This window comes from Lycium barbarum, chromosome 10 (genome assembly GCF_019175385.1).
Source record: "Lycium barbarum isolate Lr01 chromosome 10, ASM1917538v2, whole genome shotgun sequence".
In the NCBI taxonomy this organism is placed as follows: domain Eukaryota; kingdom Viridiplantae; phylum Streptophyta; class Magnoliopsida; order Solanales; family Solanaceae; genus Lycium; species Lycium barbarum.
Window position 1 is genome coordinate 22,141,273 of NC_083346.1, and position 26,703 is coordinate 22,167,975.

At 38.1% G+C, this 26,703-nt stretch overlaps 1 long non-coding RNA gene across 4 annotated transcripts; it reads right to left on the reverse strand.

Annotated features, from left to right (window-relative positions):
* Positions 1 to 8,313: 8,313 nt before the first annotated feature.
* Positions 8,314 to 14,698, reverse strand: LOC132614251 (uncharacterized). Of its 4 annotated transcripts, none has more exons than XR_009572225.1 (4): positions 14,480 to 14,698; positions 10,217 to 10,287; positions 8,822 to 9,050; positions 8,314 to 8,706 (listed from the first exon to the last, which is right to left on the reverse strand). It is a non-coding gene; the product is annotated as an uncharacterized LOC132614251 (long non-coding RNA). The 4 variants fall into 4 exon arrangements; XR_009572222.1 differs by lacking the exon at positions 14,480 to 14,698 and adding an exon at positions 13,983 to 14,473; XR_009572224.1 differs by lacking the exon at positions 14,480 to 14,698 and adding an exon at positions 10,485 to 13,976 and having other exon boundaries at positions 8,822 to 8,922; positions 10,217 to 10,422.
* Positions 14,699 to 26,703: the final 12,005 nt, after the last annotated feature.

Below are 26,703 nucleotides of genomic sequence, written 5' to 3' on the forward strand. Positions count from 1 at the left end.
ATTAAATAAATAATTGTTGTAAATTGCTTTTCTCTTGGTTAGATTTAGCAAACATATCATTAATAACATATAAAAATCTGTAAATAAATGTCTAAATGATCATAATATTATAGAAATTATTTTACAAAATAAAATGGTAAAATATTATGTGAATAATTTTTATAAAATCATTTTGACTTCTAAAAATATATATTTCACTTTGTTTAATATCCAAGGGCTCTGGGTAATTAAAAGAAATTATGGAAGGTCAAAAATTAGGTGTCAACAACTGCCCCTTCGGTGTTCGGGGATGGCAAGTCCATCCCTGAGGAACGAAATTGACTAACCCTGATTTTTCACTGACCCAGCTAATTCCGCCTCTCATTTTTATGCGATTTTCAAATATATGGCCGAACCCTGGTTTCTGTATTTCCTATATATCTCAGGTTTCATGAGAATTCAAGCCACTTGTAGTTCGACTTGATTATGACTTCTAAATGAACATATAAGCAAATATCGGATCTTCTGGTTATCCAACTGGGAAGTTCGGTGTGATTGGTCGGAGCGTGACTGACTCTCTGGTATTGAGTCCGCTTACATATCCCTGTTCTTGGGAATTAGTCACTTGTAGTTCGACTTGATCGGAGGAAAAGGATATCCCTTATGCGGGACTGCCTTTATGTGTGTGCCGGTGTGTGTCCGACCGATTGTGGAATAAAAGAATAACAAACAAAGCATATAAGCAAATAAGCATTCTTGTGTGGCTGAGTGGGGCGGAGCGATCTTCCAAGTCCTGGCCGGAGAGCTTGATGCTCATGGGCACCCTATCTCGACCGGCTGTGTAAGAAAAGTTCCACGTTTGCTCTGCATCTGTCTGGATTTGATTTGATTAGCCTTCTTCATCTGGCGGCTATAAATCTACTTCTACCTGCTGAGTAACGTTGGTTGGTTCTGATGATGAATTTTACGGCCACCTGACCGGATTTACATCGTTTTTGGTTTTTGGAGCGAATACTGCAGCCATCTGACCAAATTTATATTGCTTTACCTCTTTGAGTGAATACTACAATTATTTGACTGGATTTACATAGCTTTATATCTTGAAGCAAATACTGCGGTCACCTGACCAGATTTACATCGCTTTACCATCTTGATTATATCTGGTAGCCTGTTGTGAATGGCCCTCTCGGTAGTTTGTATGAATGGCCCTCGCGACAGTGTTTGTATGAATGGCCCTCGCGGCAGATGTTTGTATGAATGACCCTTACGATAGATGTTCGTATGAATGGCCCTCACGGCAGATGTTTGTATAAATGGCCCTCTCGACAACAGAAAAGGAAATATGAAATGGCCCTCACAACAAATAAGAAAAAGTAATGGCCTTCTCGGCAACCGAAAAGGAAATATGCAGTTGCCCTCAAGGAAAATAAGAAAAAGCAATGACCCTCTCGGTAACAAAAAAGGAAATATGCAACGGCCCTCATGGCAAATAAAAAAAAGTAATGGCCCTCACGGCAACAAAAAGGAAATATGCAATGGCCCTCATGACAAATAAGAAAAAAGTGATGGCTCTCACGGCAACAAAAAGGAAATATGCAATGGCCCTCACGGAAAATAAGAAAATATGATGGCCCTCACGGCAACAGAAAAGGAAATATGCAATGGCCCTCACGGCAAATAAGAAAAACTGATACAGATGACAAATATGGCCCCTTCGGCTAAATCATCTTTCTTTCATCCTTTATGCCGTTTGTGACCCTCGTGGTCAAATATGTCATGTTGTTTTACTGCAACCCCTTCGGTCAGCTATTCTGTCTTTTATGGATTATTGTCATTTGTGAGCCCTCGTGGCCAGGTGTTTGCCCTTATGGCGTTTTCATCTTTTTGCAACCTTCATGGCCATATATTCGCTCTTATGGTGTTTTCGTCCTTTTGTAGCCCTCGTGGCCAGATATTCGCCCTTATGGTATTCAAATCCTTTTTAGCCCTCGCGGCCAAATATTTTCCCTTGTGGCACTCAAATCTTTTTTATCCCTCGTGGCCGAATACTTGACCTGAAACCTGATTTTTGCAGCGGTCCTGACCTTTTTTCGGTGAACCATTTCCTACACATGAAACAAAGTTAAAAAAGGATCGTCCTGGAGACCTGCATCAGAAATGGGTTAGTTTTTTCCTGTTTAAAGTTAATTCGTGTTGTCGGTGTTGCCGCGCCTTTGTCGTTTCTTGACTCGAAGCCCCTTTGGCTCCGGCATTCGAAAGATGAATTTATTATGCAAAAATTCATATTTTGTAAAAACAGAACACATAGATATTTATTTGTAGGAAAATGAATGCAATGTTTTGAACACTATAAGGTTAATTATAATGACATGTGCTTTGGAACGCGGGAAATCCCTTCTTCAGTGACTAGGGGTCCCATGCTTCTTTGTGCGGAATTTTTGAGATTTTTCTCAAAAATTCTGCCCCAGTTTTCAGCTTGGTCTGCGAACTCTCATGCTGAACCTTTTAAGGCGTGGGAAATTTTATGGTCTCCGCAAAATTTCAGCCCCAGTTTACAATATTGAATAAGTGAGAAATTTTGAGAAGATCTCAAAATTTCTCCCCCAGTTTGAAACTCTGGGTCGATTGAATTTGTAGCGGATTGATGACATGAAATTTTGAGATCTTCTCAATTCAGCCCCAGTTGGGCGTTGGCAAACTCTGCATCCTTCGTGAAGTCCTATCACTGAGGCTCCCTAGGGGTTTCTTGGGTTTTTCTTTTGGTGCTACCGAGCTCAAAGAGCGCCTACATATCCTGTCCCAGCCGGAATCAGGTCGAATGTAGTTCAAGATAAAAGTAAATGAGTTTTGGTTTTACTAATAATGCGATCGGGTCAGTCACAACCCATTTTGGCATAGGTCGTGCGGGCACTTACCTTCTCACCTCGGTAAGCGAACCCTTATCCCAACAATGAGTAAATACAAGAAAGAATGAAATAAACAGCGAAATAGAATAAATACTTAAGTCTCACGATATACATAGATAGATAGTAGTAAAATGTGCGGAAGATAGTAAACACCCCCAGGGTCTAGTCTGAATAATACAAGAGCATCTAGGGAGAATAATACAATCTGGAAGTACTGATACATAATATCTATGTCTCTGGAATAAAAGTAAGACATGTAATAGGAAAGTCTTCAAGGTCAGCGAACGCCATACTCACCCTGGAAACTCGAGTGAAAGCTGAGGAGTCAATCAGCCACGGGTCAGAGAAGTAGATCCGACCTAGTACTCTGCATTCATAAAAGAATGCAGCAAATGCAGGTCAGTACAAACAACAGTACTAGTAGGAATCATCGGCCGAATAAGCATGGTAGGCATCATCGACTGACTAAGCATAGTTAACACAATTCAGAAAATAAAGTAGATAAGCAAATAAACCAACCAAGCATGAGACAATATAATCGCGACTGAGTATTCGTCATCACTTATGTAAGTATCTAAACCCAAATATGATAAGTCTGAGTATATCCGAACCAATCCAATCACCACGATAGCATCATCATAATCCAATTATCACAACGTCTCAATCAAGTCATAATGCAATGCAGTGCAATAATGGTATGAATGTCATGCCATGCAAAATGAGGTGTATACATGTACTCCGGACGGAAATATCGACGTCTCGGTAGCACAATCTAGTGTGACTCGCGAAGTTTAAATGTCACCCATCCCAGATCTTTTCCCAACAGACAGACAGGACCCTGGCTAATTGCTCACAAGAGGAGTCTCACCAGCACCACCCTGGGGACCCGCGAAGCCCATGCACTAACAACAATTCCGGGATAACATCGAAATCGCCCATGCAACAACGATGCCGGAATAGATCATCATACATCGGCCATCTCACAGTCACTCAAGTAAAAGAGTCTGTCAAATATCAGTTTCACACAATCAATGATTCCGGGATTGAACCTTGGACATCGGCCTTCTCACAATCACTCAAGTAAAAGAGTACATCAAAATATCAGTTTCATATAATTTGAATGGATCTTCGGACATCGACCTTTTTACAATCACTCAAGTAAAAGAGTTTATCAAATATCAATTCGCTCAATCAATGATACCAGATCATCACCGGGTATCGGCCATGCATGACTATGAGAGAATGCGTGGAATGCATATGTAAATCGATCAAGTACAATATCACAAGTACCACAACAGGGTACCCTAACAAGTATCACATCACAATACCAACAGTGGGTATGCCAACATATATCAATAAGTCAAGTACCAACAGTGGGTACGCCAACAATATATCCAAGTATAAATACCAACCACGGGTATGTCAATTCTATCCAAATCATGACGACAAGACAGAAGTCGACAGTTACCAACTACACATGGCATCAAGCAAACACAATTGAACAATCAAGCACACATAATGGGGTGGCTAGTCCCAACACACATCAGGGCCCAACCTAAGGCAATATCCATCCCAACTTCATACCCGAAGGTTCACATGTTGTCTCCGACATTATAATCTAAATATGTGATTCACTATACGAAGTCTCACTTCCTTTGCCTTCCTCTGAAGCTCTTTTGCCTTTCCCTTCCTCTGAAGCTCAGAATCAAAGTAGTCTAAGCATAATCGAATTCTATATTAGAAATCATGAAGAATGATACTAATATTGCTATGGTATCAATTAGGTCAATTCCAAGCCTAGAATTTGGGGAAACGAGCCCATAAGGGCAAAACGGAAAATTCAGGGGCAAAAATACCAAATTAAGTACTAGGTGATCATAACCTAACCACTAATTATTGATTTAACTCAAGAATTGGCCTAAATCTGATTTCAAGCAAAAACCACCAAATTGGGTATAAATTCTAAATCTCCAAATCCAAAATTCAATGTTAAAAGTGGAAGATATATGCTTAATAAGCTTAGATTAGTCAATATCTAACATGAACATCACCAATTTACCATTAATAATCTAGGGAATTGCTCTTCCAAAACCCTCTCTCAAATTCCATCTCTAAGGGATTATTAAAGAGAAGGGGAAAATCTAAGATGATTGTGATTAAGGAAGAGTAAAGGATTAGGCAAGTTTTACCTCCAAGAATTTCTTCAAATTGTCTCCAAGAACAGTTTCCCCAAGCTCAAATATCGAGATGAGAAATAATGAGGGTCTAGGACTTATTTAAGACACATTTAATGAAATATAACTGTCTGTCACCGCCACAGCGGTAGAGATGGCGCTGCAGCGGCTAGGGGACCGCCATAGAGGCTGGCCAACCTTACGCATGGCCACCCCAGCGGTCATCACACCGCCACAGCAGTACCGCTGGGGCGGCTCTGGTGCCGCTAGTGCGGGCACCAGACACCAGAAATCACCGAATTTTATAAGTTTTCAATCGAAATACCGGGTTGTTCCCGAGGCCATCTGCTCACAAACCAAACACACAAACCCACACAAAATTATACTGTGAACTCGCTCGTGGTCTTTAAATTTCCAACGGAGGCCTCGTTGGCCGAGTTAACCCCTGATGCCTTAATTCCAATTTCTCATTTCAAGTCCCGAAATGCATCCGAATGCATTGGGAACTGAACCAAATACTCATACAGGTTCTAAACGACCATCCAGACCTCTCGAATTTGATGGAATTCTGGAAAAGGTCCATTTGCCCAAAGTCAACTTTAGGTCAACCGTTTTTCACCTTAAGCCTATATTTTCACCAAAGTTGCCCGAATTCAATCTAGGAATCCCGGGAAGCGTATCAACGGTCCCCTTGAGTCAAAAGCAAGCTAATTAATGCTCAGGAACAGGCGAAACCTCTAAAAGAACTATAACGACCAAACTGGTCGTTACAAGGTCCCAAATGGACTGCCTACGTATCCCACTGTGGGGAAGTCAGGTCTTTGCGTAATTCATATCACAAAGTTGTTTCGTTTTTCCAAAACGATTACAAGAAAAAGCAAATAGCTAATACAAGCAAATAACATAACGATTACTAGCAAAAGGTACTGCAACAGTTCGCATTTTCGCGGGCAGGGTTAGCGCTCGAAAAAGCTACTTCGAACTCATTGGTGCTTTTTCGGACTTTATTTTAATAGATTCACCAACCAATTTTTAGAAAATTAGGAAAATCAGTTTTGAAGGGTTTATCCATACACCGTAAAAAATCCTTCTTAATCCAAAGTTGTAGGTAAGGGTTCTGGTGATCCCCTAGGGAAGGTGTTAGGCACCTCAGTATTAAGGATCCGTACTGGACGGTTGACCTTCGAATTTCAATGTGTAGGTATTTGCATGAACTGTTTATTTAGTGTAAAATTCCCATAAAAATCTATCCTTTTATTGCATATCAAGTTTCTTTGAAAAGAATAGAGTGTAGTTCCCTTATATATGGGCTTATTTTTAGGTTGGATTTATCATATGCCAATGAATATATTTCCTCTTATATATGAGGATAAATAGTTTTTGTAAGGAAGGAAATTACTTTGTGATAAACATGCACATATATATTTCCTATTCATGCCTTAATCCACACTTCGTTCGGGTTAATCGCATATGTACGCCAAGAACTCTTTACTTATTATTCCATTTTATTAAAAAAATACGATTTTAGCACTTTGTTTTAAAAATCCAGCTTGGTTCAGCATTGGGCCGTAAAAGAATGGGTTCAATTTATAATGAGTAATAGGTGACAACATATTTGTTGAGAGCAAAGTATTTTAAGTCGTATAAACTTATGTTTGTTTAAAGGAAAAGAGTTGTGATTTTTCGATAAGAAAAATGTAATGGGCTCTAGCCCAGAAAAATTATTTTGTTTATTCTATTTCTGAAAAAGGGGACATGTAGGACTGAGCTTTGGATCAAAATCTTGATTTGTGCCAATTTGGTGGGCCTTGGCCCAAAAACTTGGTTTTGTTTGTTGGACTTTGTCTAAAACTATGCCAATTTTTTCAAGCAAAGTGTAACATTTTTTGGTTTTGGGAAATTAACCGTGACTTGTATAAATTCTCTCATTTTTAACAAATAGTTTTATGATGAAAAGGTAATGTATTCCTTTAATTCTGAAACAAGGGACTATAGGGCAAATGATTTTGATGAAAATACGTCTATATGCCTGCGTCTACCACTTTCCCTAGAATCTAGTTTATTTTAAGAAAAACCCATTTGCTTTAGCTCTTAGAAATCCCCTTTAAAAATGAGAAAAATAGGATAGGTTTTGAAAATTCACGAAGGAGCCTAAGGTCCAACTAAACGGCTTAAGTACCGTTTGCCTAAAACGTCTAGTTCCAATCATTTGGTTTCCAATAGTAATGTGAGTTTACAAATACAAATACAAGCAAAGAAAATCATGCAATAATAATAAAATGACTTGGGATGTACCATGTCCCCTTAACTATTTTCACCCATGGTTGGGCCTTCATGGATACACATATTAGTTTCCCTTCCTCGGACTCGATAGAGGTCTGAAAGAATTGTCCTATTGGGCCAAATGGCTGTACGAAGAGTAAGATAGGGAAAGGATAAAAAAGAAGAAGAATTTGATTAGACTGGATCCCATAAAATTTCATACAATATACAGAAGATATACACGTATGGTAATAATAAAAAATAGCCAAACTGTCCTAACATGATTTTTGTTTTCATAGTGCATTCTTTGTGATGTGTGGGCTGAGTATTTTGGAATGAGATTAGGGTGGTTGTCACATCCTTATTCCCAGTATCACACAAGATTCAAAGGGTTTCATCGAACCCCAGACATGGCTGGCACTGGGGGAAGGTTAGACCAACCCCAAAAAATCCTCAACATTACCACAATCAAACACAAGGACACACTTAGGACCAAATATCACACTACTAAAAAAACAGGTTTTACCGACCTCAAAAAATGGCTATTTCCGACCTCATAAGGTCGGTTTTGGCCAAAAACCGACCTCAAAATCAGGTCGGAAAATAGTGGGTCGGAATTATTACCGACCTCATGAGGTCGCAACAAACCAACCTCATGAGGTCGCAACAAACCGACCTCATGATGTCGGTAAAGTATTTTTAGCCGGGTATTAATTAAATAAAATACCGACCTCATTAGGTCGGTAAATTATATTAATAATATAATGATATGGGTTTACTGACTTCCTGAGGTCGGTAATTTATATTAATATATGATATATTTTGCATAAAACCGACCTCATGAGGTCGGTATTCTGCAAAAAAATTGGTAGGATCCAGCTGCTCTTCCAGCAGCCCCCTATCAAGATGAAAATAATTTTATATTCAACTAAAACCATCTCAAATAGCTGCCAACAATTCACCAAACTACTAAAAAACATAAAACATTAAGCTACTTCAACAACCACATATATTACAACCAACAATACGTCAAATTCAATTCGAAACTACTTCAAAGTTTAATCAAAACGTCATTCAAACATTCCGAAGAGACATTAAGCTACTTCAACTTTCGCAAACATCTACACAACATTAAACTACTTCACAACCTTTGCAAACATCCACAAAACATTAAACTAGTAGATCTACACTAAATTAGTCTACAACATTAGACTAAGTTAGTCTATAACAATAGACTACTTCACCGCTCGCAAACATCCACAAAACACTTACACAATCCACAAATCCACCACAACATTAACATTCAAACATAGTAAGCGCTGAGATTTCTTCTTGAAGTTTTGAGCTAGCTGCGTCTCATGTTCCGGGCGCCAGACACATTTTTCCTGCAATGAAAAGTACATGAGTTTATTAATAAGGAATAGATCAATATAAGTGGATTGTTTAAATAAACTAGATGAGTGATAATCGTGCCTGCAAGAGTGCAACATGAATCTTCACCTTTTAGTTTGCTAAACTAGCATCAAAGGCTAGTTTGTCCTTGATTGGAGCTTTGTCTTTGTCATTCTTCAGTGGCACCTGACCTTAACATTGCAAAAGAACTGCTTCGCAAACAATTATATGTGAGTCCAAGAATTAGAATTACCAACTTGGCTACTGCTCCCTCAAAGAACCCCGACACTTTGGTCCAGTTCTAATACTGAAGCATGGTAATAGATGGCATACACAACTGCATAATATTTTAAGTATTGAATTCACTTCTTGCTTTAAAGGATCAACACTAAAAAATTCGCATATATGGAAAGCATGAGAAATCAAGAGTTGAATATAAAATATATACAAAGCAAGATATAAGAACACATAAGAGCTTAGTACCAATTGCAATGTTCTGGCAGTCTCTCAACGTTCTCCCTCTCTTAATTTCATATGTCTACTCACAATAAGTTATGCCAACAAGTTTTTGCCCATCTCACATCGTAGAGAACAAGACAGAACATCCCAATATTAAGCCACATGTTTCATAATAAGGACATTACAGCAGCATCTCAATTTATGATCCAGCCTAATAGTGACATCGACGCTAAAGAGCTCAGAAACCACGCTTTGTATTGCTTAACATTCTCTTCATTTTTAAGTTCTAGCGCGGTGTTCGAACCCCCTCATGTACCCAAACCAAACCCCAAAACTTACTCACAATCGACTCCTAATAGAGCTCAGTTACTCAGACTTCACCGACGAATGATATCGTATTTCAAACAATTTATCGAACAAGTAGTGTGCATCACTTTAACCAAGCTATTTCTCACATATTGGTCATTGAATTACCCTCCCATTTACTGAGAATTATAGTTTACACAACTACATCTCAATCAGCAAGCAACCAAAATTGCAAGATTTGTGCTCTCAACTCAACATTAAAAGAAACGAAAAGAAAAATAGAAAGATGATATTAAAATAGGTAAGGCCCTTTCTCCAACAACAGAAAAGAATGGACAGTCTATAAACAAACATGTAAAGCTCATAAAACCATAAATCCAAAATCGCATGTTAAGACGGAATCAGGAATATTATATGCAACAAATTTCTGTCCAAAATAGTCAAATAACTTGTAGAAAAATGTAAGAAAAAAGTCATCCCATGCTAAAGAAATAGTTACAAGACCCAATCTCTACAACACTCAATCTCCTCTGTTTGAACCAGTTTGAAAATTTACTCAAATTAATAATAGACAAAAAAAAAAAAAGTAATGTTGTCAATTCCACAACTAGTAATACTGAGGAATTCCTTATAACTCTAATTCTAAGTACAGGAATTCACTTTTGTAAATCAGAAACAATATTAGGCAAACTCTTTTTTCAATGCCATTTCTTAGCCAAGAAAAGAAAGAAAGCATACCTCCAATGGTTCGCCGTCGATGGCGACGGCAACGGCGGGACTGGGTAGGGGCTGCGGTGGCTGGCAGGAATCTGGCGATGTCGATGGAGTTAGTAGGTTAGGGTTAGAGAGAGAGAGAGAGGGGGAGAGAAAAGGTGAGAGGAAAGAGAGAGAAATGTTTATTTGGGTGATCTGTACGTTTTAGTTTTATGACTAATTTTACCGACCTCATGAGAAATGTTTATTTGGGTGATCTGTACGTTTTAGTTTTATGACTAATTTTACCGACCTCATGAGGTCGGTAAATTTAATAATTTTATTTTTAATTTTAAAAAATACCGACCTCATGAGGTCGGTATTCTTTTAAATTAAAAATAAAATTATAATATTTAGCATCAAATTAATTTCCGATCTAGTGAGGTCGGTAAATTATTTTTTCAAATTTTGGTACAATATTACCGACCTCATGAGGTCGGTTTATTTTAAAAAAAAAATTAAAAAATAAATATTATGAATTTACCGACCTCATGAGGTCGGTTTTTTTAGGTCGAAAAATCCTATTTTTTTAGTAGTGTCATTGAACAGTCCGGCCTTTAAACAAGGACACTGAGGAATAGGCAAAAAGAAAATAACTCCCAAGAAATAAAGTACAATGCTTCACTGTACAGCATTACTACTACTCAATCACAACAAGGGGCAAGAATATATTCATTGAACAGTGAATCATTATAAACTAGAAGTGGTCTAGGCAAAATGAGCTTATCAATCTCTTCATGAAGATGTTCAAATATGGAAAGATTCTATTATGGAGTTTAGTCACAAACACACACTGCACATATAAAGGAGACAAAAGCAGGCCCAGGTTAAAAGAAAAGTATATTCTAGGTCATATTTTCAAAAGCCATATGCAGATTGAGCAGACAGGTATAACATAGAGAAAAGGGAATTGATTTCAGTCAAGTTTAGACACATAAACATGGCACAGAGATGGACTTTCAGGTCCCAGTTAGACTTAACAAGATGAAAACATCAAGTGCAAAGTATGCAGGCTCCATACATAGCATAGAAAGAATGCATAAAATCATTCATGTCTCCTTGGTGGAGTTTTTTTATCTTAACAGTCTTTAATGACTCAGTTTCAGTTTCAATGCCTTACCTATTCAGATTTCCTGTTTCCTTTTAAGTTCTTTCTTTTGTATTCTAGTTCAGTCATGTACATATGTACCTAGGTTCATTACTAGGTTTTACTAAACCATTTATCAATGCATGTCTGGTTCTAGCCAAGTCTTCTAGGTTCTGGCAACAAAGTTCACATGATTTTGAAAGATTTGTACAGTTAGCATGCACCACCATAGGCTTATGAAAGTGGCATGGTGCCTTTTATTTGAAAGAAAGGTGTGGTCAACCAAACAGTGCTTGATTCTCCCCTTGATCCCCTCTTAAGGCACCTTTAGAAAAGGCTCTTCCTAGCCATGTGATTTTCAGCTTACTCTCAATCCCTCTCTAATCATAAGGAGCATTGCTACCAGAAACCATTTACAGCCAAATGCTTAATCAAGTTCAAATGTACGGACACATAAGTAGACTGGACCATTTAGACTAAGACTAGGATCATTTTCACCACTAGAGTCTAACAAAGTTCACACAGAGTCACAGAATAAGTAAAGGTGTCATCAACAAGTTCCTTAACCTACTTCAACTTCACAAAACCATCTTAAATTAGTCTAGGCATTTAGCAAGTCATGTCATGTTACAAACCTCAATTGATCAAGTCATGGAAAATGTATATGAAGCATCCAATTAAATGATGATAACTAAAATATCTGGATAGAGTATTAGCAATTAGACCTAAACACTAATGATTCAAGTAGTGGACGGTAGGCAGATTTCCCCTTCTTTTTTCTTTATTTGAAACAGTTATATTCCAATAGCACTCATATAGGAATCTCAGGATTTAACATTGCAGGTTAGATTGGCTACCTGATCTTGGATATGGCATGATCACACTCATGGGCTAGAGCACAGTGCTGACTTTCTTTTTGAGACATTCAGAACCTCTAAGCAAGATACAAAGGGATTTCAAGCAAACAAATAGCCAAATGTCCATGGACCAACCCTCATTCTCGGTAGGGACCCTTTAATTCTTAAGCATGATTAAACCTTTAAGCCTTTGACACAACAAGATCCACATAAAAGAAAGAAAAAAGGAAAAGGAAAGGCAGACTCAACTGGCAAATAAACAAACCCCTAAAAGACAATACAGGTGCAAAGATAGTAGAGCATCTTCATAAATAGGTCACGTGGCAAACATTTTAGATTTCTACTCAAGTTCTAAAGGGGCTAGCTTCTTTTAAAAGAAGATTGACTGAAATCCCTTGCTAATTAATCTTTAGGCAGAGTTCTTCTCATGTATGTAAACAAGGTTCAAGCTAGCCTAGGTGGCTTCATCGTCCCTCCCCTTTAGCTAGTCATGTTTTAACACAGAAGTGGACTAAACTTGCCAAGTAATGTCACCATAATAAACTAATGGTTCATTATTAGCCTAACCCCCCTTTTCCTCAAACAATCTTGATTTCGTACCTTTCTAGACCTATTCCTATTATGGTTCTATCCTTGATTGATGTTCAAACATTTAACTTAATAATAGCTAGTTATTAAAGCTAGGTTCACTCAATTTTTCTCAATTTAGAACTTAAATTGTCAGCAACAAGCTAGTTATCTTCTTTAGCCAAACTTAATCCAAAGGTCATAATCAAATAAGAATCTCAAGCATTATAGTTTCCCAACAAAGCCTGCCTAATCTGTAAGTCTTGTTATAACTTGACTTATTTTTTAAGATAAGGCAATAAGCTAGACTGATCCATGAACAGGACATAAGGCTATTTATTTTATTTATTTTAAAAAGAAATGTTGTATTCTTAATCTGCCTATGTCCCTGATCCTCTTTTTTTCACCATATTTACCAAAGTCAAACAGTTATTGCACACTATAGAGTTTAACAATCTAATAGAAAATAGGAACAAGGTCAAGCTATGGTCTTGTATAACAATGTTGCATTAGTCATGGAAGACATCAGGAGTGACCATAACATGTTTGCACCAAAATTATTTAGGCACAAGTTTAAAGTGATTCTTACTTAAGCATAGTAAGATAGGAGTAGGGAAATCTCACTTTTGAAAGAAGAACATCATAGATCAGCTAATGATAGTTATAGACATGTTCAACGTTCCAAGCAAAGGTCATTAGACAACAATTATAGATATGTTTAAATCACTAATCCCTTTTTGATATAGGTGTTATCACATTAAAAGGCAAGTAATCAAACAGTAACCCTCTAAACATGTCATATGGACTTCTTAACACCAAGCAGCCTTATCTAGAGATCATAAAATCTAAATTAATGTTCAAACAACCTTACAATACCATATGTGTTCCTTAATTAAATGAGACAAAAACTCCTTATTTCAATATACATTACTGATAGTGTGCTGTTGACCTTTATCAAACCTCAAAACCATTTCAACACAGACCATTTCAATTTCCAGCAGTCTCAAACATCTTTTGTGAAAGATCAGCACTAGTCTAGACTATTAATAGCAAACTACTAGATTAGGTACATAAGATAAATAGGGTATCATGTTTAGGAGGGACTCATTCTAAGCTTATTTAAACAGTGCTTAAGGCAAAAATCATACTATAAGACCATCAATTAGAAACACTTAACAACACAGACCAACTATTAGCTTATAAAAAAATAGCAAAATAGATAAAAGGGTTAGGGTATTACCATTTTTAAATGCAGCCTCTGGTCAAGAAGGGACTCGAAAGCTCCTTGTGCTTCCAACCCTCGAACTCAACCACACGAGAAGGACAAAAAATAAATAAATTCTATAACTGAGGGACTCAGACTCAACAAGGAGAGTTTTAAGTCTAAAAATTATACTTTTGCTTAAATTTCATGTTCTTGACTTTAAATTCTAGCTTTTTTGATTTTTTCCAACTTTTTCTTGCGATGAAGGTTCCGAGTTTGTGAAGGAACCTCAAAATACCGATGTGGGACTAACATATTTTCACTCAATGGCCTCTGTAAACAAGATCTACGGTTGAGACTAGCTAAAATCGAGAAAGCATGGCCAGATCTGAGTATTGTTCTACTCGATCTGGCCCATTTGTACTTGACCGATGAAATTCGAGTGAACACAACACATTACAACAATAATTTTTCAAAGAATCACAGATTTGACTCAAAATCTAAAAGAAAAGGCAAAAGAAAAAGGGTATTACCGTATTGGGATAGGCTTGAGTGAGAATAAAGTTGAAACATTAATTGTTTCACGATTTTGGTTGCGCAAAAGCTGTTTAACACCTACTGGGCTCTGCGTTTTTGCCGTTCCTGGCATGAGAGAGGAGAGACGTGGGGGGCGGTGTGTCTAGGGTTAGCCGAGAAAGGAAAGGGGGAAGAGGAGAGAGGGATTAGGGGTCGTTTGGTATGGAAATGGGAAATGAAAGGGGTGTTACCCCCTTATCAGACGAGCCTTGGGCCGGGTCAGCCCCATTGAGCTTGGACTTGGTCCAACTAAAATTGTTTTTAAAATAAAAGCCTTTTCTTTTGTATACACATATATCTCATATATATGTGTGTATACTTGGTGTATATGCTGAGTATATTTAAGTCCTAGCCATTTACAATTTAAAAATATTAAAGAGAATTTAAATCATGGGGAAAATTGGGCTGCTAAGTATTTTTATAAAAAAAGAAGATAATTTTAAAGGTCGGTTATGTCGTTGATGGGCCTGAAAAGATGGCTTTAATTAACTAGCCTAAAGTATTTATTTTAATTATGGCTTTTTAATCAAATTTGAAAATTAAATACCAACAGGACAATTTTGTAAAAATAAACTAATTTCTTTAAATGGAGAAATAATTAAATTAATTGTGACCAAGGTAGAAAATCAAAAGGAAAATATATATCTAATAAGGGGCTCAGTTTTGCAATAATTATCATTTAGTTAATTAACTAGTCTAATCAAAATAGTAAAGGGCAATTATGCTTATTTTATAAAAAATCAGGGGTTAAAAGATTAAGTAATTAATTACTTAAACTACTTAAGTTATCCAAATTTTCAGAGGTAAAAATAAAAAGGAAAAAGTTTTTAAAAATGATTTTAAATGATTAGATAAGAATTCTTCCTCTTTCTCTCTTTTCTCTTTTACATTTAAGTTTTAAAACATCTTGAAAATATTTACTATTCTCTAAATAAAACATGATGCATGAAAATCTTTTTTGCTAATTTAAAGGGAAGAAATATTGATCTGGGCACTTTATAAAGATCATTTAAGGCTATTAGAAATGCTCAGCTTATTCACTTATTACCCAGGGACTCCGAGTGATTAAAATATTACGGAAGGTCAAAAATTAGGTGTCAACAAGTACTACTACAAACTGAGAAACTTGTCTTTATGCATAGTAGCGCTTGATTGCATCTGAGTTGATCGACTTTGGCCACTCTTGTCTGTCCATTTCTGCTAGTACTACTGCTCTTCCAGAGAGTACCTTGCGGACTACATAGGGGCCTTGCCAGTTGGGGGCAAATTTCCCTTTGTATTCGTCCTGATGTGGGAAATGTCATTTGAGTACCATTTGTCCGATTTGAAAAAGTTGAGTTCTGACTCATTTATTGAAGGCTCTTGCCATCTTTTGTAGTTGTCTATCATTTTTCTCAATATCCACTTGATATTCTTGTTGGCTGCTTCTATGGCTCCATTCATCTGTGCCCAGTAAGATGTTGAATTCCAGTGGGTGATCTTGAATTGCTCACAGACATCCTTCAGCAAGTGGCTATTCAGATTTGCTCCATTGTCAGTTATGATGGACTCAGGTATACCGAATCGGCATATGATATTGTTTCGCACAAAGTCAGCCACAACTTTCTTTGTCACTGACTTGTGTGACGTTACTTCTACCCATTTGGTGAAGATCAATGGCGACTAAAATGAATCGATGATCATTTGAATCGGCGATTTCAAAGGGTCCAATAACGTCCATACCCCAACCAAGCAACAAAGGGCCATGTTAAACTCATGGCATTAATCTCACTCGACAGAACCTTGATTAAATAGCCGTGGATTTGACACCGATGGTATTTTTGCACATATTTGTCGCAATCACTTTCCATTGTCATCCAATAGTATCCGGCTCTGAGAATCTTCTTGGCCAGTGCAAATCCATTCATATGTGGGCCACATGTCCCAGCATGTACTTCTTTCCAGAAGTTTGGTGGCCTCGCCGGTGTCTACACATTAGAGTAGACGCAAATCCGAGGTTCGTTTGTATAGCCCTTCCTTGTTTTGGAAGAAAACATTGTCCATTCTTCTTATGATCTTCTTTTGTCCACTGGTGATACCTTCAAGATATTCCCATTTCTCCAAGTACATTTTGATGTCATTGTACCACGGCTTTCCATCTGGCTCTGCTTCCACATAGCAACAGTAGGCATGTTCTTCTTTTAAGCTTATCCTCAGCAGGTCAATGTGACAGCTTTCGAGATGTTGGATCATTGGTGTTATTATGGCCAACGCATCAGCAAACTCGTTCTGAGCTCTTGGAGTGCGTCGAACTCAATCTTCCTGAAATTCTTACACGACCTTTATTCCAAATTTACATATGGCTGGATTTTGTCATTTTTGGTGGCCCATTCGCCTTGTACTTGGTGGATCAGTAAGTTAGAATCTCCGATGACCTGTAATTCATTTATATCCATGTCCAGTGCCATCCTAAGGCCTAGAATACAAGCTTTGTATTCAGCCATGGTGTTAGTGCAGCGAAATTTGAGCTTTAGGGCCATTGGGTAGTGTTTTCCATTTTCTGATATTAGAACCGCTCCGATTCCGGAACCCTTATAATTGACTGCTCCTCGAAGAACAATCTCCAACTGGTGTATGGCTCCACCGTTTCCTCTTCTATGGCTAGTACCCCTTCGTCTGGGAAGTGAATGCATAGAGGTTTAAGATCTTCATCCACTGGACTTTCAGCTAGCAGGTCGGCCAAAGCTTGTCCTTTGATGGCCTTTTGTGCTATGTATACATATCGAATTCACTCAACAGCATTTGTCATTCGGCCAACTTACCGATGGACATGGGCTAGCAGAAGATGTACCGCAATGCATCTATCTTGGATATGAGGTGAGTGGTGTATGAAGACAAGTAATGCCTCAATATCTGGGCCACCTAAGTTAAAGCACAGCAGGTTTTGTCTACCAACGTATACCTTGCCTCACATGCGGTGAACTTCTTGCTTAGGTAGTAGATGGCGTGCTCTTTTTTCCCTGCCTCATCGTGTTGTCCTAACCCGCACCCGAAGGCATTCTCGGCAATAGATAGGTATAGCAACAGTGGACTCCCGGGTCTAGGAGGTACCAAAACAAGAAGGTTGGACAAATATCTCTTGATAGTATCAAATGTCTATTGGCATTCTTCTGTCCATTTTGTGGGAGCGTATTTCTTCAAGAGATTAAGAATGGGCTCCACAATGATGGTGGACTGAGCTATAAATTATCCAATGTAATTTAGCCTTCCCAAGAACCTCATGACTTCTTTCTTAGTTTTGGGAGGAGATAATTTTGGATTGCATTAATCTTGGTTGGGTCTAGCTCTATGCCTCATCGACTGACTATGAACCCCAGTAGTTTTCTTGCCGGTACCCCAAACGCACATTTAGACAGGTTTAGCTTTAAGTTAAACTTTCGGAGCATCTCAAAGAATTTCCTTAGATTAGTGGTATGCTCCAAACTTTCTCTTGACTTGATGATGACATCATCCACGTATACCTCAATTTCTCTATGAATCATATCGTGGAAGATGGTAGTCATGGCTTTTATTTAGGCTGCGCCGGCATTCTTGAGGCCAAAGGGCATTACCCGGTACTGGTATACTCCCCACAGAGTGATGAAAGTTATTTTCTCCATATCTTCTCTATCCATTAGGATTTGGTGATAGCCGGCAAAATAATCCACAAACGACTGTAGCTCGTGCTTGGTACAGTTACCTATGAGTATGCGAATGTTTGGTAGTGAAAATTTTCCTTTGGACTAGCTTTGTTGAGATCCCGATAATCCACACAGATTCTTATTTTTCAGTCCTTTTGGGCACCGGCACTATGTTGGCCAACCATGTGGGTTATGAGGTTACTTCTACCACCCCTAACTTGATTTGCTTTTCTACCTCATCCTTGATGCGAATACCAAGGTCCGTTTTGAATTGTCGGGTTTTCTGTTTCACACTAGCGAAACCCTCGTTGATAGGCAGCCGGTGGGATACTACACTGGTGCTTAATCCTGGCATATCAGTGTATGACCATGAGAAGATATCCACATATTCTTTCAGTAGGTCGATCAATTCTTCTTTCTGAGGCACTCCTAGGTGCGCACTTATCCTAGTTTCCTTGATATTCTCTTCGTCACCTAGATTGACAGCTTCTGTTTCATCCATGTTTGGTTTTTGTTCATTCTCTAACTGTTCTACTTGTTCTACGAGACAATCGGGTAGCATTGTTGCTTCATCGTACTCCTCGTACCCTTCTTATTCTATACTGCCCGACTCATTCATTTCGCAACATGTCATGACATTTAGGGTTGCTTTATCATTTTTATTATTGAAAAATCAAGGCAAAGCGTGGTGAGTATAAAACATACATGCAAAGTAGGTAAATAAAATCCTTTTGATAAAATTGAGGCTTTTATTGATTTAGATTAACAAAAGTACAAACTGTGGTCCTGGCTTGGATCAACGTCAAGCCATTTTCGTTTTTTAGAAAAATTATGAGGTACGTAAAGTGATAAAAGGTGAGTAATCGGGCCTCGACTGATTCTCCTTGTTTTTAAAAATATATTCATCTTTCTCTATCGAAGAGCGAAAAGCGGAGTAGAGGTCCAATTAGACAGTTGCTCGCCCGGATCTACATCTCGGATGGTGGGCGCTTCTGTACATTCCTCTTTCTTGGAATAACATCCCTATCCCTTCTTCAATGTCAACATCACCCGGTATAAGCATTCGATTTGGAAATGACTGGTATAGGTCTGGACTAGGTTTGCGGAGATCCACAACATCCTGTCTTTTCTTGGTAGGCATTTTATCTTCAGTTGGGGCATAACCGAGTTCAAAATGAAAATTGTCTTGAGGAATGGGAATCGACTCAGTGATGCCGTACAAATGCTTTCCCAGATCCTTTCCGGGTTCGAACCCGTTCTGGAGCATGGTTGAAGCAATCATTTTATAAACTGCAGGCATGGGTATCTCTGGGGAATCTATCCTGTGGGCAGCTCCCACTAGCTCTGTCACATGGAAATCCGTTCCGTTGGGTGTTGCCTCTATAACAGGCACGGAATTATCTGGGTAATTATGCATACTTATTTCTTCGTGGATTACCACTTCATAGCCTTCCCAGATAAATTTTAGAGAATGATGGAGCGAAGATGGAACAGCTATTTCCATATGGATCCATGGTCTTCCCAAAAGCAAATTGTAATTGGCGGGTATTTCCATAACTTCAAACTCTGTAATGAACTCTATCGGACCTAGTTGGATTTTAAGGTTAACTTCTCCGGTGGCATCGCATCAGCCTCCGTCAAATGCTTGTATGTTTGTGCGGATATGGCGAACCTTTTCGAGGTCATATCCCAACTGTACCAAAGTAGACTCGGGACAAACATTCAATTTAGCCCCATTATCGATCAGAGACTGCGTGGCTATTTCTGCGACATATGACAGTGATGGGCAGCGCCTTGTTAAGATTTATGCCCTCGTTGGGTAATTCCTTTCTATGAAGGCAATCTGATGCTCCTCCATAATATGGGCGACCATTTCAGCCAGATTTTCACTGCTTGTCCCAGCCGGGACGTGGGCTTCCTTCAACGCCTTTATCAAGGCTATGCTCGAGTTCTTACACGAAATTTTGGATTACTGGCCTGCCTATGACCCAGTCCTCTTCTCTTTCAATTATATGAATCACGTTATTGCCATGGTTAGCTAGAGCATTGGTGTTTACATTGGGCGGAGCCGTTTGGAGCACAATCTTCTTTCTGTCAATCATGTCTTGTATCTTGCACTTAGATTAATACAATCCTCAGTAATGTGTCCTACGCCGTAGGAATGGTAGGCACATGTTTGATCGGTTCGGTAGAGCCGGTTCTTTAGATCAATGATCTTTGGAGGGAGCGTTTGAATCATTCCAGCGGCGCTCAACCTTTTGAACATATCGGTTCGTATTTCCATTAACGGAGTGAACACGCGGGCAGGCTTTTTCTTGAAGTTTTGATATGGCGTGTTATAGGCATTTAGTGGTGGTTGGTTTTGGTAATTGGGGGAGGGGGGTCTATTTTGTGGAGGCCGGTAAGGAAGTGCGGGAGTTTGATAGTTTGGTTATGGAACTTGGTAATTTGCAGGAGGTGTTTGGAAGGTACTTTGTGGGGTTTGGTAATTTGGGGGAGGAGTTTGGAAAGTCGGTTGCACGTAATATACGGGCATCATGTTATGAGGAGAGGGTATGTAGGTATTTGGGAGAGGTAAAGCATAAAGTTCTATCGGGAATTCTTCCCTCCTTTTGGGTCTTGGGCTAGGAGTGTGGGATATGTTTGCCACATCTTCCTTCTTCTTTCTTATGAAACCGGTTGAGCTTGATCCGGTGGTCTTCCCAGTCACACTTATAATTCGGCCCGTTTTGAGACCATCTTCTATGGCCGCTCCCATTTTGACCAGTTCGGAGAATGTTCTCCCTGCCATTGAAAGCATTCGATCATAAAAATCCATTTCTTGAGAACGGATGGAAACCGAGACTAATTCTTCTTCGCCCATTGGTGGCTGTACTCGAACGACTTCCGTTGTCCACCTACTTGCATACTTACGGAAGTTTTCGGTGGATTTCTATTTTACTTTCTTCGGGTAGTACCGGTCCGGTACTGTTTCCATATTAAAACGGAATCTTTCCATAAAGGTTGCAGCCATGTCTTCCCATGTTATTGTTGACACCTAATTTTCACCTTATATAACGCATATTTTAATTGTCAAATTTCCCGATTCCAAGACGGAGTAAGGAGGCCTTTTAAAAAAAATTAATATTCAAAAATCCCGAGAAATTTATAAAAAATTGACGTTTAATCATTATTTTCATAAAAAAAACAGCAATTACAAGAAATTACGAGTTACTTAAATATAATATACAAATCCTGCTCTGTCTAGCTTGGGAAAATTGTTAATCAAGACAACGTATGAATTAAGGCTTATATTTTACCGCATATTCATAGTTTTTTAAATTTTCCAGAACCATGGCAATATTAGGCTTATATTAAAGCTTATGTTATACGATGACATATTCAAAATTTGGATTTTATAAAAAACCGGGTCTACGGAAGAGTTTCAGATGAATGTGTAGTTTTGACAAAGTTGGGTATTCATTATGCACAGGGGTCCTTTTAAAATAGTTTCTAAACACGAGGGGCCTTTTTAAATATTTTTTTAACGTTTGGGGGTGGGTGGGGGGGTGGGGGTGTACTATATATTTAGAAAGGGACCAAAGTTATCAAAAGAGAACTTTGGCCCCCTCATTTTATTGGGAGCAAACAAGTCGTCTCCCTCTTATCTCTTCCATGTGGCAATTAGGGTTCCTCCATGGCAACCATTAGTGGCCTTTTTCTTGCCATTTTCCAGTGATTTTCGTGAGGGTTTTCACCCTCACTTCGGGTTGTCATGGTTCCTTAAGTTATTTTTATGTTTTCTCAATTATTTTACATACTATCGATCCTAAACTAGGGTGTTACCCGAATTTCTTTAAGTATTGGGGATGCCATGGATGAAGTCATGAACTTTTAGCCATCTTGTGCTACCCAATACAATATTAAACGGATTTAGGGGAAATTCTCTATTTGGATCTGGTTGGGGTATGATTTTGGGAATCTTATCCTAGTTAGTACTATTTGTTTACGTTAGAATTCTTTGTTTGTACCTATTTGATGACTAAGCGTACTATTTTATGTTGTTCCTTAATTCTGTGGGATTCTTTGGGGCAGATTCTAGTACAATGGGTTGTATTTTGTTTGTATTAGTGAGGTGTTCCATTTTTTATTGGGTATGGTACGAGTTTGATATTATTTTTTGCAAATATTCCCCTGTCCTTTGTGAAAAATTGAAATTTTTTTGAAATAAGGGTAAGAATTGGGGGAAATTTCAAGGGGGAATCTATTGTTCCCATTTTTATCCCTAAACCCGTTTGGAGTTGCTATAAATAGAAAGGCACTTGGCATTGCTAAGAGAGGGTCTTTTTTTTTCTTTTCCCTGTTTTTCCTGAAAATCTTCCTAAGTCCAAAATATATACTACAAAGTTTTCTAGTCTCTATACACTAACTATATATTATACTATACAGCATAAATACAACAATATACTATTATTTAGATGCAAACTATAACATAAGCTAATCTATGCAAGAAAAACTTCAAGAAAGGGATCATTTTAAAGAGGTTTTCAAGTGTTGTTTGAAGTGTTGATTCCAACCCCTCCATTTTGATCTTTAGGTTGCCCTACAAAAAGGTAATATCTTATTCTAGTTTATTCTATCCTATTTAAGCTGGTTTATGTTCTATGATGATTTCATATGAATGCTTAAAGAGGAATTTGGAATATTTCGTTATTGGTTGATAGGTATACAACCTGAAACTGTGGAATCTGATCTTTGTGTAATGAACTTGATATGATTTAGTTTAGTTTAAGATTTAGGTGCTATTAGATGATATTGATGTTTAAACTAGATAAATAATGAGGATATGAGGTTTGTTTTGATGATTAGTTTACTGTTACATTGGCTATCTGGAGTTTTGTTGATTGAAATGTTGATTATGTTTAAGTTTGAATACTGTTTTAGAGGCTTAGGAAGGTTGTGTGTGCTACTTATGTGATTACCCTTTCCTCTCCCCACTATCTGGATATCTTAAAACTTGTCTGTGTTTTCTTGTCTTCCATACCTACTGTTAGACCTTGCTTTGCATTACCATGACATATTAGCTTAGGATCTAGTCTCATGCGCCCTAAACCTTGTACCAGATCTTCATTTAGAGACCTTGACCAATTCTGTGCATTATCATTTGTTAAGCCTACCTACATTGTGACCCTTGTCTATCTTGTGTTACACGTACACCCTTAGCTTATGTGTACACATTGTGATCTGAACCAGACTTGTGACTCAATCACCATCTCTTGAGGTTTTGACTACCACTTTGACAAAATCTGAACATTGTTGAGTCATTTGGAGTTTGTTTTTAAAGTCAGTAGTTGAATAAGATGAATTTTAAACTTGAAACCATATTGATTTCACTTACTGTGACCCGCATTTGCTTCTTATATCTGCAAGCGATTTGTGCCACTGGCTTATTTATGTGTCCTGGAAGTAGCTTAGGATTAGACCATCATTTTGGAGGCTATCATTAGTATCCTTTTGAGTTTATTCAAGATGTTTGGAACCTGAGACCATACTGTAATTATAAAACTTGTACTGCTTGTCCTTTTGATCTTGTCTAAAGCTAAAATACTAAATATAAAAAGACCATTCATTTGGGATCATGTCTGTGTTACCTTGCTTTCTCATATTTGTACATCTAAAGAATGGACTTGAACCTAGCCTAAACCTGCAAAATGACTTAAAGATATACCTAGTTGCCATTGTTTGATCTCCTACCCGGTGTTGCTGGTTATTAAATTATCCTAACACTGATACTAATGTGATTCTGGAACTTTGAAAACTAGTTGTGAGTATTTTTTTTTTTTTTTGCTTCCTATTCCATGGCTTAATACTCTACATTTGTCTATGTCTAAAAATCAATGTGCTGTATTGTTTTATCACCTCTTGGTTGTTTAGAGTCTGTGTTATTGTTTGTGTTATAGTAATTGGGAAGGTTCTATGAGCTTATTTAGTCTCTTGTAAGATGTTTAACACTTTTAATAGGTTTAAGACTGGTCTATTGTGGATTGGTTTGTGTCATTCACCTTCTTTATTGCATGTTAAACCTTACTCTGATTCTGTGAGTTTGAGTTGAGAAATTTAAAACTGGTTAGAAGCCTTAAGTTAGATTAAAAGGAGGGGAAATTGGTTTGATTGGTCTCATTCTAAATTCTGTGTTTCTACGCTGGATTTTGGCTAAGTATGAGGGGGTATACTTTGATATTCAGAGGATATGGAGTGAGGTTTGACCTTTTAGAGGGTGTATGCTCAAGGTATATCATGTATATTATGGTTTTGAGACTTAGAGTATTTCTGGGAAATCTCTCATTTGGGCTACTGATACTCCGTTTGGGTCTAACGTTATAATTCTGCACTTGGGCTCCCATGTTTGTTTCATCCCAATACTATTCAACTTCTATTATATATGGGCTTGGCCCAAACTATGTTATAATTCATTTTTTTTTTGTAATAATTAAATAGCTTTAATTCGTTGTATTTAGTTTAATTATGAATGCATCCTTATACCCGTTTGTATCCTTGTCCACCCAAACCCGTTGGTGGGCCCCAACGAGGCCTAGCAACGTATCTAAATTGAGTCAACCCAACTTGGCAAAAATGGAGTATACATTTTGGACCCGAGGATTTCCCCAAATGCATAACGTATTCTTGTTGGGCTTGGTCGGCCCAATATCCCTACCTCTTTATTTATTTATGCATTTAAATTCTATATTTGTGTATTTACCTATAAATTGGAACCTTTAAGGTAGCCCCAATATTTCAAGTCGCCTAAACCCGATTTCTAAAACTATGTAAAACCAATTTTTCACAAACGTTAATAAGATTTATGACTCCAAACGGATTAATTTAATTTGGACTGAAAATGACTGATTTCATAGATTATGGGACTAATTTGGACATTACAAAATGTGTGGACCTGAACGTATGGGCTGACTTGGACTAAAAACTAGTGGGACTAATTGTAACTATTTAGACTTAGATTAAAAAATAAAATTTGGCTAAAACTTGACGAAAGCATAAGATAAAAATGGACAATATATATGTAGCATACTATTAATATATGAGTTATATGCCCAAAAGTATTTTCTTTAAAACTACTTTCTATACAAAAAAATATCTATATATTTTCAAAAGCTATTTTGGGTCGACTTATGTAGAGTCCTACTTAGGCTAAAAGCCCTCGGGTATTAGCGTAAGTGTTCTAGTTCGACACCCTAAATGCCTAATGTTGGGAAACTTTTTACCAGTTTTGATTCTTGAAATACGCTATTTTTGCATGAATGACTAATATTTATTTGCGGAAATATTAAACAGAAACTATTTTTATCACAAACTAATTTATATCTATATAAACATATTATTAGAACCCGTAAGTCAACCGTATTTTACGGATCTTTAATACCGGGGTGCTTAACACCTTTCCCGGGGAATCACCACAACCTTTACCCATACTTTGGTTAGATTAGGATTCTTTTAAAATTTAACCATTTTAAATGAACCCTTTTCGAACTGGTTTTCCTAATTTCCTAAAAATTAGGTGGCGACTCTAAAATAAAGTTTATTTAGAGCACCATCCACGTAGAAGTATTTTTTTTCCTTTTTCCCGGTACAATTGACAACCTTACTTACCCGGGAACTTTTCTTTTTAAATGAGGCAAGTGCAAATACGAATCAAAAGAAATATGACACGCTACAGTGATCCAGCGGCGTATGTCCTGCGCCGTGAACCACTTAGAGGATTCTCCAGTCAAACTCCGACTGAATAGTCTCATGATGAGTGCTTGGTTATCTTGGACGCCGACCAATTGGTCATAATAGGCCCGTAGATGTGCTTTTGGATTACCCGTCCCATTAAATAGCTCAAAACTAGGCACTTTGAAGCCTTCGGGTGAATCTAAATTGGGATACATGCACAGATCATCATAGCTTAAGCCTGTGCCTATGCGAGCGATTTTCATAGTTCGCTCCAGCGTTGCGGTCATCTTCCGCTCATGCCTTTCTTCTTGTTTCTCCTGCTCAACCGTCCACCCCTTTCCATCTCCTCGTAATGTTCAATATCTTGATCGGGTGAGATGGCATTTGGGGTGGTGGGTGTATGAAAGGAAAGAGTAGGGAGATTTGGGTGAGTAGGGGTAGTTTTGGTGGTTAGTAGCGAGATGGTGCTTGGTTGTATAGTGATACCGGATGGGTATATTGTGGCGTTGGGCAGGAGGGAACGGAGTGACTAGTTCCGGGAAATTAGGTAGTGTCGGCTGGTGATGGGGTATGGTACGAGGTGCCAATATGTCCTCCAGTGATCGGATTCGGGGTAAAGGGTATGGTGGTTACAGTGGATTTAGTGGGAAAGTAATCGGGTAATGGTGAGCTTAGAGACGGAAAAGGCGGCGGAGGCCTTCTTGTTTCACCAGGTGCTCCTCGGGCAGCATTTGCGGCTTTGTTCCGCACAATCTCTTATTGAAGGTCGGTAATTTTCTCAAACATCATCTTTATAATGTCCTCAGTAGGTG